This window comes from Ostrea edulis, chromosome 5 (assembly GCF_947568905.1).
Source record: "Ostrea edulis chromosome 5, xbOstEdul1.1, whole genome shotgun sequence".
Classification (NCBI taxonomy): domain Eukaryota; kingdom Metazoa; phylum Mollusca; class Bivalvia; order Ostreida; family Ostreidae; genus Ostrea; species Ostrea edulis.
This window is the reverse complement of record NC_079168.1, coordinates 11,052,078-11,065,020: the sequence shown is the minus strand read 5'-3', so window position 1 is coordinate 11,065,020 and position 12,943 is coordinate 11,052,078. Positions and strand designations below refer to the sequence as shown.

Sequence of the window (12,943 nt, the reverse complement as noted above, 5' to 3'; positions counted from 1 at the left end):
ACAGATGACCAAAAACGGATTCGGGTACAAACCGCTAAGCAATTGTTCAAAATGTTTCCCAAATTCAAAGACAATTTGCAAACGTTGTTACTGGTGACGAAACATGGGTTCACTATTTCGATTCAGTAAAATTGGAAACAAAATATGGCTAACTAAACACGGTAGAAGACGTAGTTGCCAAAAGAACCATAAGCACAAAGAAGGTTCTTTATTGCACATTCTTCTCATGTGATGGTATAGCCGTACAAATTCCGGTGTCGAAGGGCAAAAGTGTTATAGGTCGGTATTACCGAGATGCTATACTAAAAAAGCTCAAGAAATATTATCATAAACGACGCCCTGTGTCAGGATTCAGGCATGTTCGTCTACTTCATGATAATGCTCCATCACATACATCTGAGTTTGTGAAGCAATTTTTGAAGTCGGAGAAGGTTAGCGTCTTTCCACATCCGTCATACTCTCCAGATGTAGCCCCATGCGACTTTTTCCTTTTCCCAAAACTTAAAAAAGTTCTTATCTGGTCGTCGTTACAAGTCCCAACCATCACTTGGCTCAGCCATCAGTCAGTGCCTCGATCAGAGGTCTACCTAAATCAGCGTACCGTGACACATTTCAGAAATGGATTCAGAGATTGAAATTATGTATTTCAAACCGCGGAGAATACTTGAAGGGATGTAATGTTCAGTTCACTATTTGAGTCGAATGCTTTTGAGATATCGTACAATACACATTACATATATCGAACAACCCTCGTATTTATGACACCGTTTCTTTAATTATTTTAAAACTCCCAATATATTTTCTCACTAGACTTGTGTCAAAACTTACCTTCATAGAAATCGAAAACTTTTAATCAAATGCTGTACAAGTGACAGAAAAGGGGAATAATTCTTTAAAATGTCTAACCAGGGCAACAATTTTTTTTTCAACATGGCTTAATTGCTCTAAACCAACTGATCGCTTCATTTGATAATTGAATCTCTTTTGCTCAACGATGCTTAACAAGTGCCACATTTGGTTAACATTAATTGTCCCGATGATTCTTGAGGATAAATGGAATGTGGACATTTCCAGATAACAAGCAGACGGCCAAAGGATAAACTTCGATCTTGAGCTTTCCGCTGACGTGAATTAAAACAACCAATTGCATTAGATCATTAAATTTTATGAAGTATATTGAGTATAAGTTGATTTGGCATGCGATCAATGGCGAAGTCCTCGATTGTACAGTTGCTTTAAAATTCAAATACTGTAGTACTGTGCAATTTGTCTGTGTAGTCCATGTAGAATGCCAACAACCTGGCTACTTAATTAGAATCAACGCTGACTCGCATCAATCATTAAAAGAGCAATTAATTCATACGAACACAACAAGGCTTCAAAACACAGAACGAATCTTAATAACGTTGGTAAATTAGAAACAAATTTTCTTCTAGAAAAACTGCACAGTAAACAACACGACTGAACGGCGTTGAAAAATTTAAATCCAATCATCAACTCGTTGGCGGAAGAATACAAGTCTCTTCCTGTGAATGCCACGGACGTAATGAATATTGCTAAAAATAGGACCATCGTCACATATATAAGTAGAGGTTTCTTAACACGTAAACATTCATTGCTTACAAGGAAGTACAATATTGACGCATCAAATGTTAAACTGAGCCACATTCTGAAAACAAAAAGGAGTCCGTAGAAGAGATGTGGCGGTTTATCCAAAGATTCCGATAAAGCGATCATGGTGAAGTCCATGCTGTTGTTTAGAGTCACTGGTAAGCAACCAGAAAAAAATCTTAAACTCTGTTAAGTTAGGGGCCATCTCTCCTGATCACGACCTGTAAGTAAACATTACACCGTGATTCAAATTGGACCCTCTCGGTATTTAGATTTTTAAAAACAAAAACTACATGTATTTGAAATAGAAAATCGTCAAGATGATATCTACAGTATCAGTCAACGCATTGAACAGATATATTATAAATTACAAAAAAGTCCTACTTAATGACTTACAGAACTAACAGTAGAAACTCCGTATTCTGCCATTTCCGGATGTTTTGGGGTTGGTTTTTTTTGTTGTTCTATTAATAGGTCATTAAATAACAAGGAAAGAGTACCGACCGTCGACGTTTGTATAATGCTATTCAAAATGTGCACCGTTAAACCATTTGTCCTTAACAAGAATCGTGTTTCTGAAATATAGTTTTCATCACGAGTCAGTGAATGAACATTGGCGCTTATATAAATTTAACTTTTAAAACGTCCTCAATATAGCAGGTCTAATATAAAAACCAACAGGTTTTCATAGAGACTAATGGATTCTAATTTGATAAAATATATAGGGCTAATCGAGTCGATGTAGAATTTCTATTCTCTTTAGAGAATTAGACAGCCATCGCCTACATTCACTTCTCTTCGCAAACTTTCATGTTTTGATTCTGGAAAACATTTTAAAATGCCGGAACTGGGGACGGTAAACGTTTCCACCGAAGTTTCGCATCAAATAGAAATACGCGTGGATTTACATGCACGGAACATAAAGGTTATTTCCCCGTTTCTAGGACAACAGGCCAATTCGGATGCAAATTTTAGATAGGAGTGAAAAATTCTCAACGGGACGTAAAACAAATAGTACGTGGAAGAGAGAATGAGACTTATTTTCATTTTTATCAATGTCGTTATCATTTGCATTTAATTCAATTATTCAGGTGAAAATTCATCAGGTAATGAATGGAGCGACTAGGCATTCTGTTTTAGTGCATTTAGCTACATACCTTCCATGCACTCTTACGTTCAATTCATTTAACATATTAAGTTTTGACAATAGGTCTCTCTCTGACTCTGTTTTTTTGCGCTGTTTTCGCTTCATTATATGGTCGCAGCTTTTTTCAACATGTGCATCTAAATTAAATTTTTGGTATACGAGGGCTGTTCGATATGTAATATGTATTGTACCCCCAGCGCGATAACGCTTTGCATGATTTCGTGGATGATTATACTCTTGAATAGCTCTATTCAATACCTTTCCATAGGTATTAACAAGAGCCTTCAGCTCCACATAGTTTTAAACTTATAGTCATTTAAAAAAAGCCAGTCGTTGACCACTGTTGTAAAAATGGTTGGGAAACGGGTTGAGAATATTGAAGAAATTAGAGCTTATATAAAAATTCGCACAAAACTCGGTCATTCGGTAATGCAGATATTTACTGAATTGGGGAGAAGTTTATGGGTCTGATAAGGTATCTTATGAGACAGTTCGTAGGTGGAGAAAGAAATTTCTGACTGGCACAGAGTCCGTCAAAGATGCAGCAAAATCTGGCCGACCTGTGACTGTAACAGGCAAGGTAAATGTCTCAAAAGTCAGGGAAATAATTGAAAGTTATGGCAGATACACGATTCGTGATATTGCCAAAGTTGTTGGCATATCGCTATCGCGGGTGCATTTCATTTATAGAAGCGCATTTTGAAAGTACGAAATATTTCTGCAAGATGACAGACGACCACAAAACGGGTACAAGTACAAACAGTTAAGCCATTACTAAAAATATTTCCCAAAATTCAATGAAAGACAATTTGCAAACATTGTTACTTGTGATGAAACATGGGTTCACTATTTCGATCCAGTAAGAAAAATTGGAAACAAAATATGGCTAACTAAACACGGTAGAAGGCCTGTAGTTGCCAAAAGAACCATAAGCACAAAGAAGGTTCTTTATTGCACATTCTTCTCAAGTGATGATATAGCCGTACAAATTCCGGTGCCGAAGGGCAAAAGTGTTACAGGTCGGTATTACCGAGATGTTATACTGAAAAAGCTCAAAAAATATTATCATAAACGACACCCTGTGTCAGGATTCAGGCATGTTCGTCTACTTCATGATAATGCTCCACCACATACATTTGAGCTTGTGAAGCGATTTTTGAAGTCGGAGAAGGTTACCGACTTGCCACATCCACCATACTCTCCAGATCTAGCCTCATGCGACCTTCTCCTTTTTCCAAAACTTAATAAGTTCTTATCTCAACGCCGTTATACTTGGCTCAGCCATCAGTCAGTGCCTTAGACGTCTACCTAAATCAGCATACCGTGACGCATTTCAGAAATGGATTCAGAGAATGAAATTATGTATTTCAAACCGCGGAGAATACTTTGTAAGGATGTAATGTTCATTTCAATATTTGAGTCGAATGCTTTTGAGATATCGTACAATACACATTACATATCGAACAGCCCTCGTATATTTCAGATAAGTTTATTCTAATGAAAATTGAAGATAACGAACAGTGATCAATCTCATAACTCCTATATGTAATACAAAATATATAGTTAGGCACACACGGACCCCTGGATATACCAGAGGTGGGATCAGGTGCCTAGGAGGAGTAAGCATCCCTTCTCGACCGGTCACACCCGCCGTGAGCCCAATATCTTGATCAGGTAAACGGAGTTATCCGTGTGCCAAGAACGGCCTAACAATCGGCATGAAACAAGTCAGACAGCCAATACAATCTATCATTAGGTCAAATGCTGTCTGAAGTGTTTCATACTGATTGTTAGGCCGTTCTTGGCACACTGATTTTGACTATGCATTACTCCGTTTACCTTATCAAGATATTGGGCTCACGGTGGGTGTGACTGGTCGACAGGGGATGCTTACTCCTCCTAGGCACCTGATCCCACCTCTGGTATATCCAGGGGTTCGTGTTTGCCCAACTCTCTTATTTTGTATTCCTTATAGGAGTTACGAGATTTATCACTGTTCATTATCTTCACCTTTCATTTGTTTGTTTCACTCATTTTTGCCTTGTCTCTTCTTTACTTATTCGTATCCGTTCAGTAGCTGTAAATGTGTCTCATGTAATAAGCACATGTATCATGTCATAAAATGTTATAAAAATGCACTTGTATGTAAAACTTATACGGTACCAATTTTGATGCACCAGATGCGCATTTCGACAAATAATGTCTCTTCAGTGATGCTCAACCGAAATGTTTGAAATCCGAAATAACTATGAAGTTTTAAATCTAAATATAGCCAAAAACAGCGTATACATAACCAATGCATTCTAACACATTCTGAGTTTAATTAAATACAAAATATTTTCAAATTCAATTTTAAATATCATTATTTGATATGATTGTAAGTCTCTATTTTACGTCTGTGAGAGAACGTGCTGACATTTATTTTTGTTGGAATTAGATTGCATACTAGTATATTTTGAATTAAAGGGAAAAAACTTTTTAAGAGATGTACATTAAATAAAAATCCTTAAATGTCTCATTTGTTTAATTGAATAGCAATACGAATGTTTGATTTTAAAATAGTTATTCAATTTCAATTAACATAATACGATAACGGCAATGTATCACATCCAATGTTGATTCCGTAGATTGTCTAAAAACCAACAGATTTGAACAGAATTAACACCTGTTTCGATGGAATTTTGATTTGCACATTCTGTACATAATATTTTAAAGGTTACAAATTACAAAAAAAAACAACACTTTTTAAGGAGGATAATTCAATAACTGTTGTAATGAACTGTGACGCTTTGAACGCCAAATTACATGCGTCATTGTGACACATGGTTATGTCTTCGAATCCGTTGTAAATTGTCTGTAACTTTGTCATGATAAAATTCAGTTAAAAAATAAAGTAAAAATATTAATCAATTTCTAAAAGCCTTTTAATTTAACACAATCCATCAACTCAATATAACCAAACAAATCTTGTATCAGACATTTAGAAATCAAACGCCGGGACACATTTTTTTCGCCGCACGAAAATATTAACAGCTGTGAAGGAGAAACTTCAAACTTACTGTGCGACTATATATGCCAGAAGTGGTGTTAATCAAATGTGGATTCTAAAAAATTCTAAAGAACTTTTAGTAAACTTGAAATCGCAGAACTTTTCCCAAATCAATAACATTAAAACATATGACCTTTCAACACTATACACGACCATTCCTCATGATAAATTAAAGACTAGACTTTTTGACATCATAGACAGTTGCTTCTTCAACAAAAACGGAAAACGGAAATATTCATATCTAGTGATTAGCCTGGTACCCGAGGCCTTCCGATGTTCAAAGAACGAAGGCCAGGCATCGGTTATCGAATGGATTCTTCCACTGATCAAAATCCAATATGGCGGACTCAATGGTAAGTAATGGGAATGTACGTAAATGAGCGTATCATGGCTTAATTAGCTGTGTCACTTTCGATTTTATGTCATTAGTTGCCAGAGACAGACCTTAGGAAATGTTTAATGCTTGGATTTCCATGTGACACGCTTGTTTGATATAGTCTTATCCCTTTGTTTTCAAGTAAGTAGGTGATTCATCAACTCGCATATTTTTCACGTGTGTTAAATTAAATCTAACCGTGTCGCTTCGTTTTTTCTACTATTGATGGGTTGTATTGGGTTGCTGGCGAAGATATATACTGAGTTTTATAGATGACACGCACCAGTTTTGTTATTTTAAACCGACAATTTCAGATCGAATTTCCTCGACTCATTTTGACTGGTTATCCTTGTTGAGCAGTATAAATATTATTGCAACTGCTAGCTGTTGATGAGTCACCCTTGCATTTTGTAAATAATTGATATTAAGCAACATAACATTTTATCCTAGAAAGATACAAGTTAAACCTACATGCACTAATTATGTAAACACAATGTGGAAATAAGTTTTGGCCTCAAGATCGATTGCCTGTATATTTGTATATTGTTTAACGTCCCTCTCGAGAATATTTCACTCATATGGACCCAAGAACTTCCATTCAACGATTTTCAGGCCCTTTTATGTTGTGATCTTATGCTAGTTCAGTTCTTAATATATTTTAATGTACATCATATATATGTCAGTTACAATCATTGTTTGATTCTCTATTGTTTAAAATTCATTCATATTCAAGGGTCACCATCAATTGCCTGTATTTAGACCTATACTTGATACTTTGGCCTTTTGAGCAGTCAGGATCAGACTGTTCTTAATTAATTGTGCCACAAGATTTCAGTTAACAATCTTATTCAATGATCACTCTATGTTAACTCTTTTCTCATATCAATCAGGCGCAGAGGACCTATTCTGACCCAGATAATCACTGGGTTACAAAGACATTTCTCTCAGCTAGATTTAAAGGTATTTCACATACAAAAATGCTAGATGTATCTAAAGTTCAGAATATTAGACTTTCTTCATGAACAAGGAATATATTCAATTCATGCTTTATTGACGACTAGCAAACATGAGGCATACATTATATATACTAAGCTGTATGTATATCACACACACACACACACACACACACACACACACACACTATATATATATATATATATATATATATATATATATATATATATATATATATCACACCAACCAGTATCAACTGTACAAGAATAATACAATATTTACTCTCCAAGGCTACTAGTTCTTAATATATGCCAACTTGGTGTACTGGTGCACACTTTCGTATCTGTACGATGGAGGAACAGGTTCGATTCCTGTTGTTGGCTTTCCTTTGAAAGAACTAGTAGAGATCTTCCATTGTTTAAGAATACTTCAATATATCATAGCATTTAATATCAAAGACACACACTTGCACAGAAAACATGTTTACTAGTCTAATGAAATAGCTAAATTTCATTTAAAATAATTATTTGCATAGAAAAGGTTTCTAATAAAAGAAGGTTGTGATCAAGCATTTCTTGTGCAACACATTCCCATCTGAAAGTTAGCAAAATTCCTCATAAGTTTTATCCCGAAGTAATTGAAACATGTCTGTGTTGCATGTATCCATTTCAAAGATTCTTCAATTTCCACATGAAACAATGCCAAATCTACTTTTTCAGGTCTTTTATGTCATAATTTCTCTGGCCATACAGTGGAATGAATTACTACTCCTCCTAATGTTAGCTAACTTCTTGATCTGAGAACTGACACTATCAAACTTCCTCCATAAGTCTTTCTCAAAGAACTCACCTCTGATCTAAAAATTAAAAACAACAGTGGATGCTTACTCCTCCTAGGCACCTGATCCCACCTCTGGTGTGTCCAGGGGTCCGTGTTTGCCCAACTATCTATTTTGTATTGCTTGTAGGAGTTATGAGATTGATCACTGTTCGTTATCTTCACCTTGCATCACAAAACATCAGTATAATCAGTAAAGATTTGCATCGATATGGATCAGGAATAGTAGTAAATACACAATGCACATACATCATAAATATTAATTATGTCGTTACATGTATTTTATCATATAAATAATGAAACAAGTCTGTAATTTTTGCAGAAGATGAACAACCAACTGTGAATTTTGAATGTCAATATATTTCCCTTTTCATCTAAAGTTTTATATTCATGAAGGTTTTACTTACACAAACAAGAGGGAGGGAATGCTGATGTCTGCTTGTATGCATCCCATATTCTTCACTTCCACTCAAAAAATTCTCATTTTCAAGGAAGTCTTCTGAAGGAAGGTCAGTTCATTCCATACAAAAAAATCATGCATTTTTCACTATTGTGTTTTATCAATACAGAAATTGTCAGTATCTAATATAATCAATTTGGGATTGAATTTCTTCCACTAACAAATAGAACATGTTTTAGAATATGATAAACTTCTCACACCTTTACATGCCAGAAATAATTATTTTTGTTATTGCTGTAAGAGGTGGGAAACTTGAAATAACAGACTGTAACAAATTGATTTAGTTGTTAACCTGTTCTGGAAGTCTGTAATTCTTCATTCAAGTTGAATGTTAATTCCTTCCAATATGAATTAGTGTGGAGGAGGATGGGTCCTTGAATACCCCTTTAGAAGTTCTTTTTCTGTCTTTTTCCATCTGGAGTCTGTAGACTACATGGTAAAATAAAGAGATCATTCTCGTTATCTTTCTTTTCCTTTTTCCACAAAACTATATTAAGAGTCATTAATTTGGTACACAAGTACCACAAATTTAATGTATTGAAAACTATCTTGAAATTTGCAATACAGTGAGAGAAACATAAATGCAAAACTTTGTTTTGGGGGATGACTGTCTTGGGTTTCTCCAGATTGTGATCTTCTACATTTTTTCTTTGAAGCTTTAGCAGGTGTGATTTTATTATCAAATCCAAGCAGTACAATGAGTTTGTGCAAAAGCATAACAATGAAATGTTACTATAGTGCCATATTGTGTACTTCACATTATGTAAAATTTGTTTTTGTTGTGATACAGAATTCCTGGCAACTACAGCCTAAGATTTTTAAATTGAAGTGTATGAACTCAGTTCTCTCATAAAGAAGACATAGAATTTGAGTTACAAACAAATGCAAAATATAATGCTAACACAAAAATAGAATACCTCAATGTATAACTTTTGGTAATGTATAAAAATTGTGGACCGACCCACAAATATAATTTTAGACAAACAGGACAGTGAATCAGTGAGGAATAGTAACTGTTGACAATGACATTGTTAGTAACCCCTTCTGAAATCTGACGAATATTCAAAGTAAACCAAAGTAACAACAGAACCTTTAAATCAAGCCTATTGGATCAAACATAAACTTGGCAGGTCAACATAAGAATTAAATAATTACACTGTCAGACACCATGTTACTGAATTATAAAATGCATAAATAGCCTTATCTGCTACACAAGCAATATATATATCTTATTATACCTGTTGGCATGGTTTTGCATATTCATGAAGTATTATAGATGAGGGTGTTTTTTTCATCTACTATCATGTGTTTCTTCTTTCCATATGTATGGAAATTCATCTGAAATTAAAACGATTAATATACATATATAATATTGAGAATCTGTAAAATTGTACACTACAAGTCCAATAAAAGCTTAAAACACCCCTATCATCGCACAAGAAAGTCATCATATAAACTTCAGCTATAGCCTATAGTCTTATCAAAGTAAAGCACGTCATTAGATCTATATGTAATAAAAATTATCCAAAAATGAGTCTAGGAAATTCGATCTGAAATTGTCGGTTTAAAATAAGAAACCTGGTGCGTGTCATCTATAAAACTCAGTATATATCTTCGCCAGCAACCCAATGCAACCCATCAATAGTAGAAAAAACGAAGTGACACGGTTAGATTTAATTTAATACACGTGAAAAATATGCGAGTTAATGAATCACCTACTTACTTGAAAACAAAGGGATAAGACTATATCAAACAAGCGTGTCACATGGAAATCCAAGCATTATACATTTCCCAAGGTCTGTCTTTGGCAACTAATGACATAAAATCGAAAGTGACACAACTAATTAAGCCATGATACGCTCATTTACGTACATTCCCATTACTTATCATTGAGTCCGCCATATTGGATTTTGATCAGTGGAAGAATCCATTCGACATCCGATGCCTGGACTTCGTTCTTTGAACATCGGAAGGCCTCGGGTACCAGGCTAATCTAGTGATCAGTCATTCAAAAACTTACTTTGTTAAACACCACTCTGATTCCACGCACAAGTACTCTGAAGTTGAAATAAAAATATGCTAGAGTTCCTCATTGACAATATCTTCGTGGTGTTTGGTGATCAGGTCTTCCAACAGTCTGTTGGAATTCCCATGGGCACGAATTGTGCTCCTTTGTTAGCTGACCTGTTTCTATATTCAAATGATGCAGAATCTATTCAAAAACCGATTTAAAAACTGACAATACGCAGAACAAACTCTTGCGTATCGAATCAGTTGAGATATATAAACACTATATGCAGGTGATAATGGAATATTGCTACATAAATATGGGAAGTTGACGATGGAGAAGCTGAAATCATCCCGTTTGTCATAAAGTTGAGTTGTTGGTTTGCCGTTAATATTTACTTTCAATAAAATGTCTAAGTATGAAGCAGAAGTGGACGACTGTGTGGTGTCTTTTATTTCGAGCTCGCAGGGATATATCGAATCGACATATGAAGGAAAGCTATCATTGTTAATAGACAAAACGTCATCGATATATCTAAAAGTCGAATTGAAGGTCACAGCGAGAGATTTTTTCTTCTCACGTAGAAGTTTCTGAATAAATTCTGCTTCATACGATTATAAAAACAGGTCAGCTAACAAAGGAGCACAATTCATGCCCATGGGAATTCCGCCAGATTGTTGGAAGACCTGTAACCAAAGACCACAAAGATATTGTCAATGAGGAACTTTAGCATGTCTTTTATTTCAACTTCAGAATACTTGTGCATGGAATCAGAGTGGTGTTTAACAAACTTTAAGTAATTTTTTGAATTATTAATCACTAGGTATAAATATTTCCGTTTTCTATTTTTATTGAAAAAGCAACTGTCTATGATTCGAAAAAGTCTACTCTTTAATTTATCGTGAGGAATGGTCGTGTAAAGTGTTGAAAAGTCATAGGTTTTGATGTTGTTGATCTGAGAAAAGTTTTGCGATTTCATGTTAGCTAAAATATTTTAGAATTTCTTAGAATTCTCATTTGATTTATACCACTTCTGGCATATGTAGCCGCACAGTAAGTTTGAAGTTTCTCCTTCACAGCACAGCTGTTAATATTTTCGTGAGGAGCATAGATAGGGGTTTGGTAGAGCACTTACTGGATCCAGCGATTTCTCTTTGTTTGTAAGGGTTTTTATGTAGTTTTGGAATCCAGTATAGGTACGGTAACTCATATTCATTCAACCCATTGATTGCGATATTGAATGTGTCTAAAACTGAAGTATGGTTTTAAAGATTTTCATCTTTTGAATGGGCAGTTGGAGTATAAGTACGATTACCAAAAATGGAGTTAATGCCAAGTTCGTTTAATATACAGTTGTATAAAATAGCCTTACAAAGACAATGTTGTTACAAGCTTTGTCAGCTGGAACCAAAATATATTTCTCATATATATATATATATATATATATATATGTGTGTGTGTGTGTGTGTGTGTGTGTGTGTGTGTGTGTGTGTAAAACTTATACGGCACCAATTTTGATGCAGCGCATTTCGACAAATAATGTCTCTTCAGTGATGCTCAACCGAAATGTTTGAAATCCGAAATAACGATAAACTTGCTAGAACTATTTTAGGGGAAAACAGAGTGCCAAAAGTGGAGTCAAATTCGTCTAAGGATAAGAGCTATGCATGAGGGAGATAATCCTTAATTTTGAAATGAGTTTCTAAATTTTATCACAACAATTAAATATACTATGTACATCCGTATTTTCAAGTTAGTAACGAAGTACTTAGCTACTGGGCTGTAGAGACCCTCAGGGACTAACAGTCCACCAACAGTATATATATATATATATATATATATATATATATATATATATATATACTGCAAATGTAGCTATACGAAAGTTTCAAACTAACAGTATCAATAGAGTTCGAAGACGCTGGTTTAAGTGCCCTCTTCAGCAAAACTATTGCCACAAATACACACATTCAAGCGGTAGAGGGCCGACACAAACTCTGATCTAGACGTAGCGGTGGCGATTGATTTACTCTGTTAAAACAAATTATGTAATGAAATACAAAACTAGTCCATATATATATTCAATCAAAAGCACGGTGACTCTCAAGCAATCAGGTTCTTTCTGTGTATTTGATAAGGACAATGTTTACCTTCCGACATACCTTGGTAAAGAGGAGGCAATGAAAGTCACCTCTCTGTGTCTGCATGCGTTGTTTGCCATCACTGGCCGAACACCGCCACTGTGAGTATCGAAGAAAAGTTGTCTCTCAATCTCGACACCTTCTAGACACTTGTTGATGTATCGTATTAATCAATGCTAGAATTGACACGTTCTGTTGGTTTTGAGTCAAGCGATGAGTTTTAAAGATGTGAGGTCAAATTACATGTAACACCATACTGGTTAACAATTGGAGGTCAGGATGCTTTATTTTGCTGTTCTGGTTTTCAAATTAACGGTGAGTACTCTTGGTAAACTATTGAGATCTCGTCTTGAAGTATTT

General features: G+C 35.1%; 1 long non-coding RNA gene across 1 annotated transcript; it reads right to left on the bottom strand.

Annotated features, from left to right (window-relative positions):
- Positions 1 to 1,149: 1,149 nt before the first annotated feature.
- LOC125651921 (uncharacterized) lies at positions 1,150 to 3,800 on the bottom strand. Its single transcript, XR_007361381.2, has 2 exons — positions 2,008 to 3,800; positions 1,150 to 1,832 (listed from the first exon to the last, which is right to left on the bottom strand). It is a non-coding gene; the product is annotated as an uncharacterized LOC125651921 (long non-coding RNA).
- Positions 3,801 to 12,943: the final 9,143 nt, after the last annotated feature.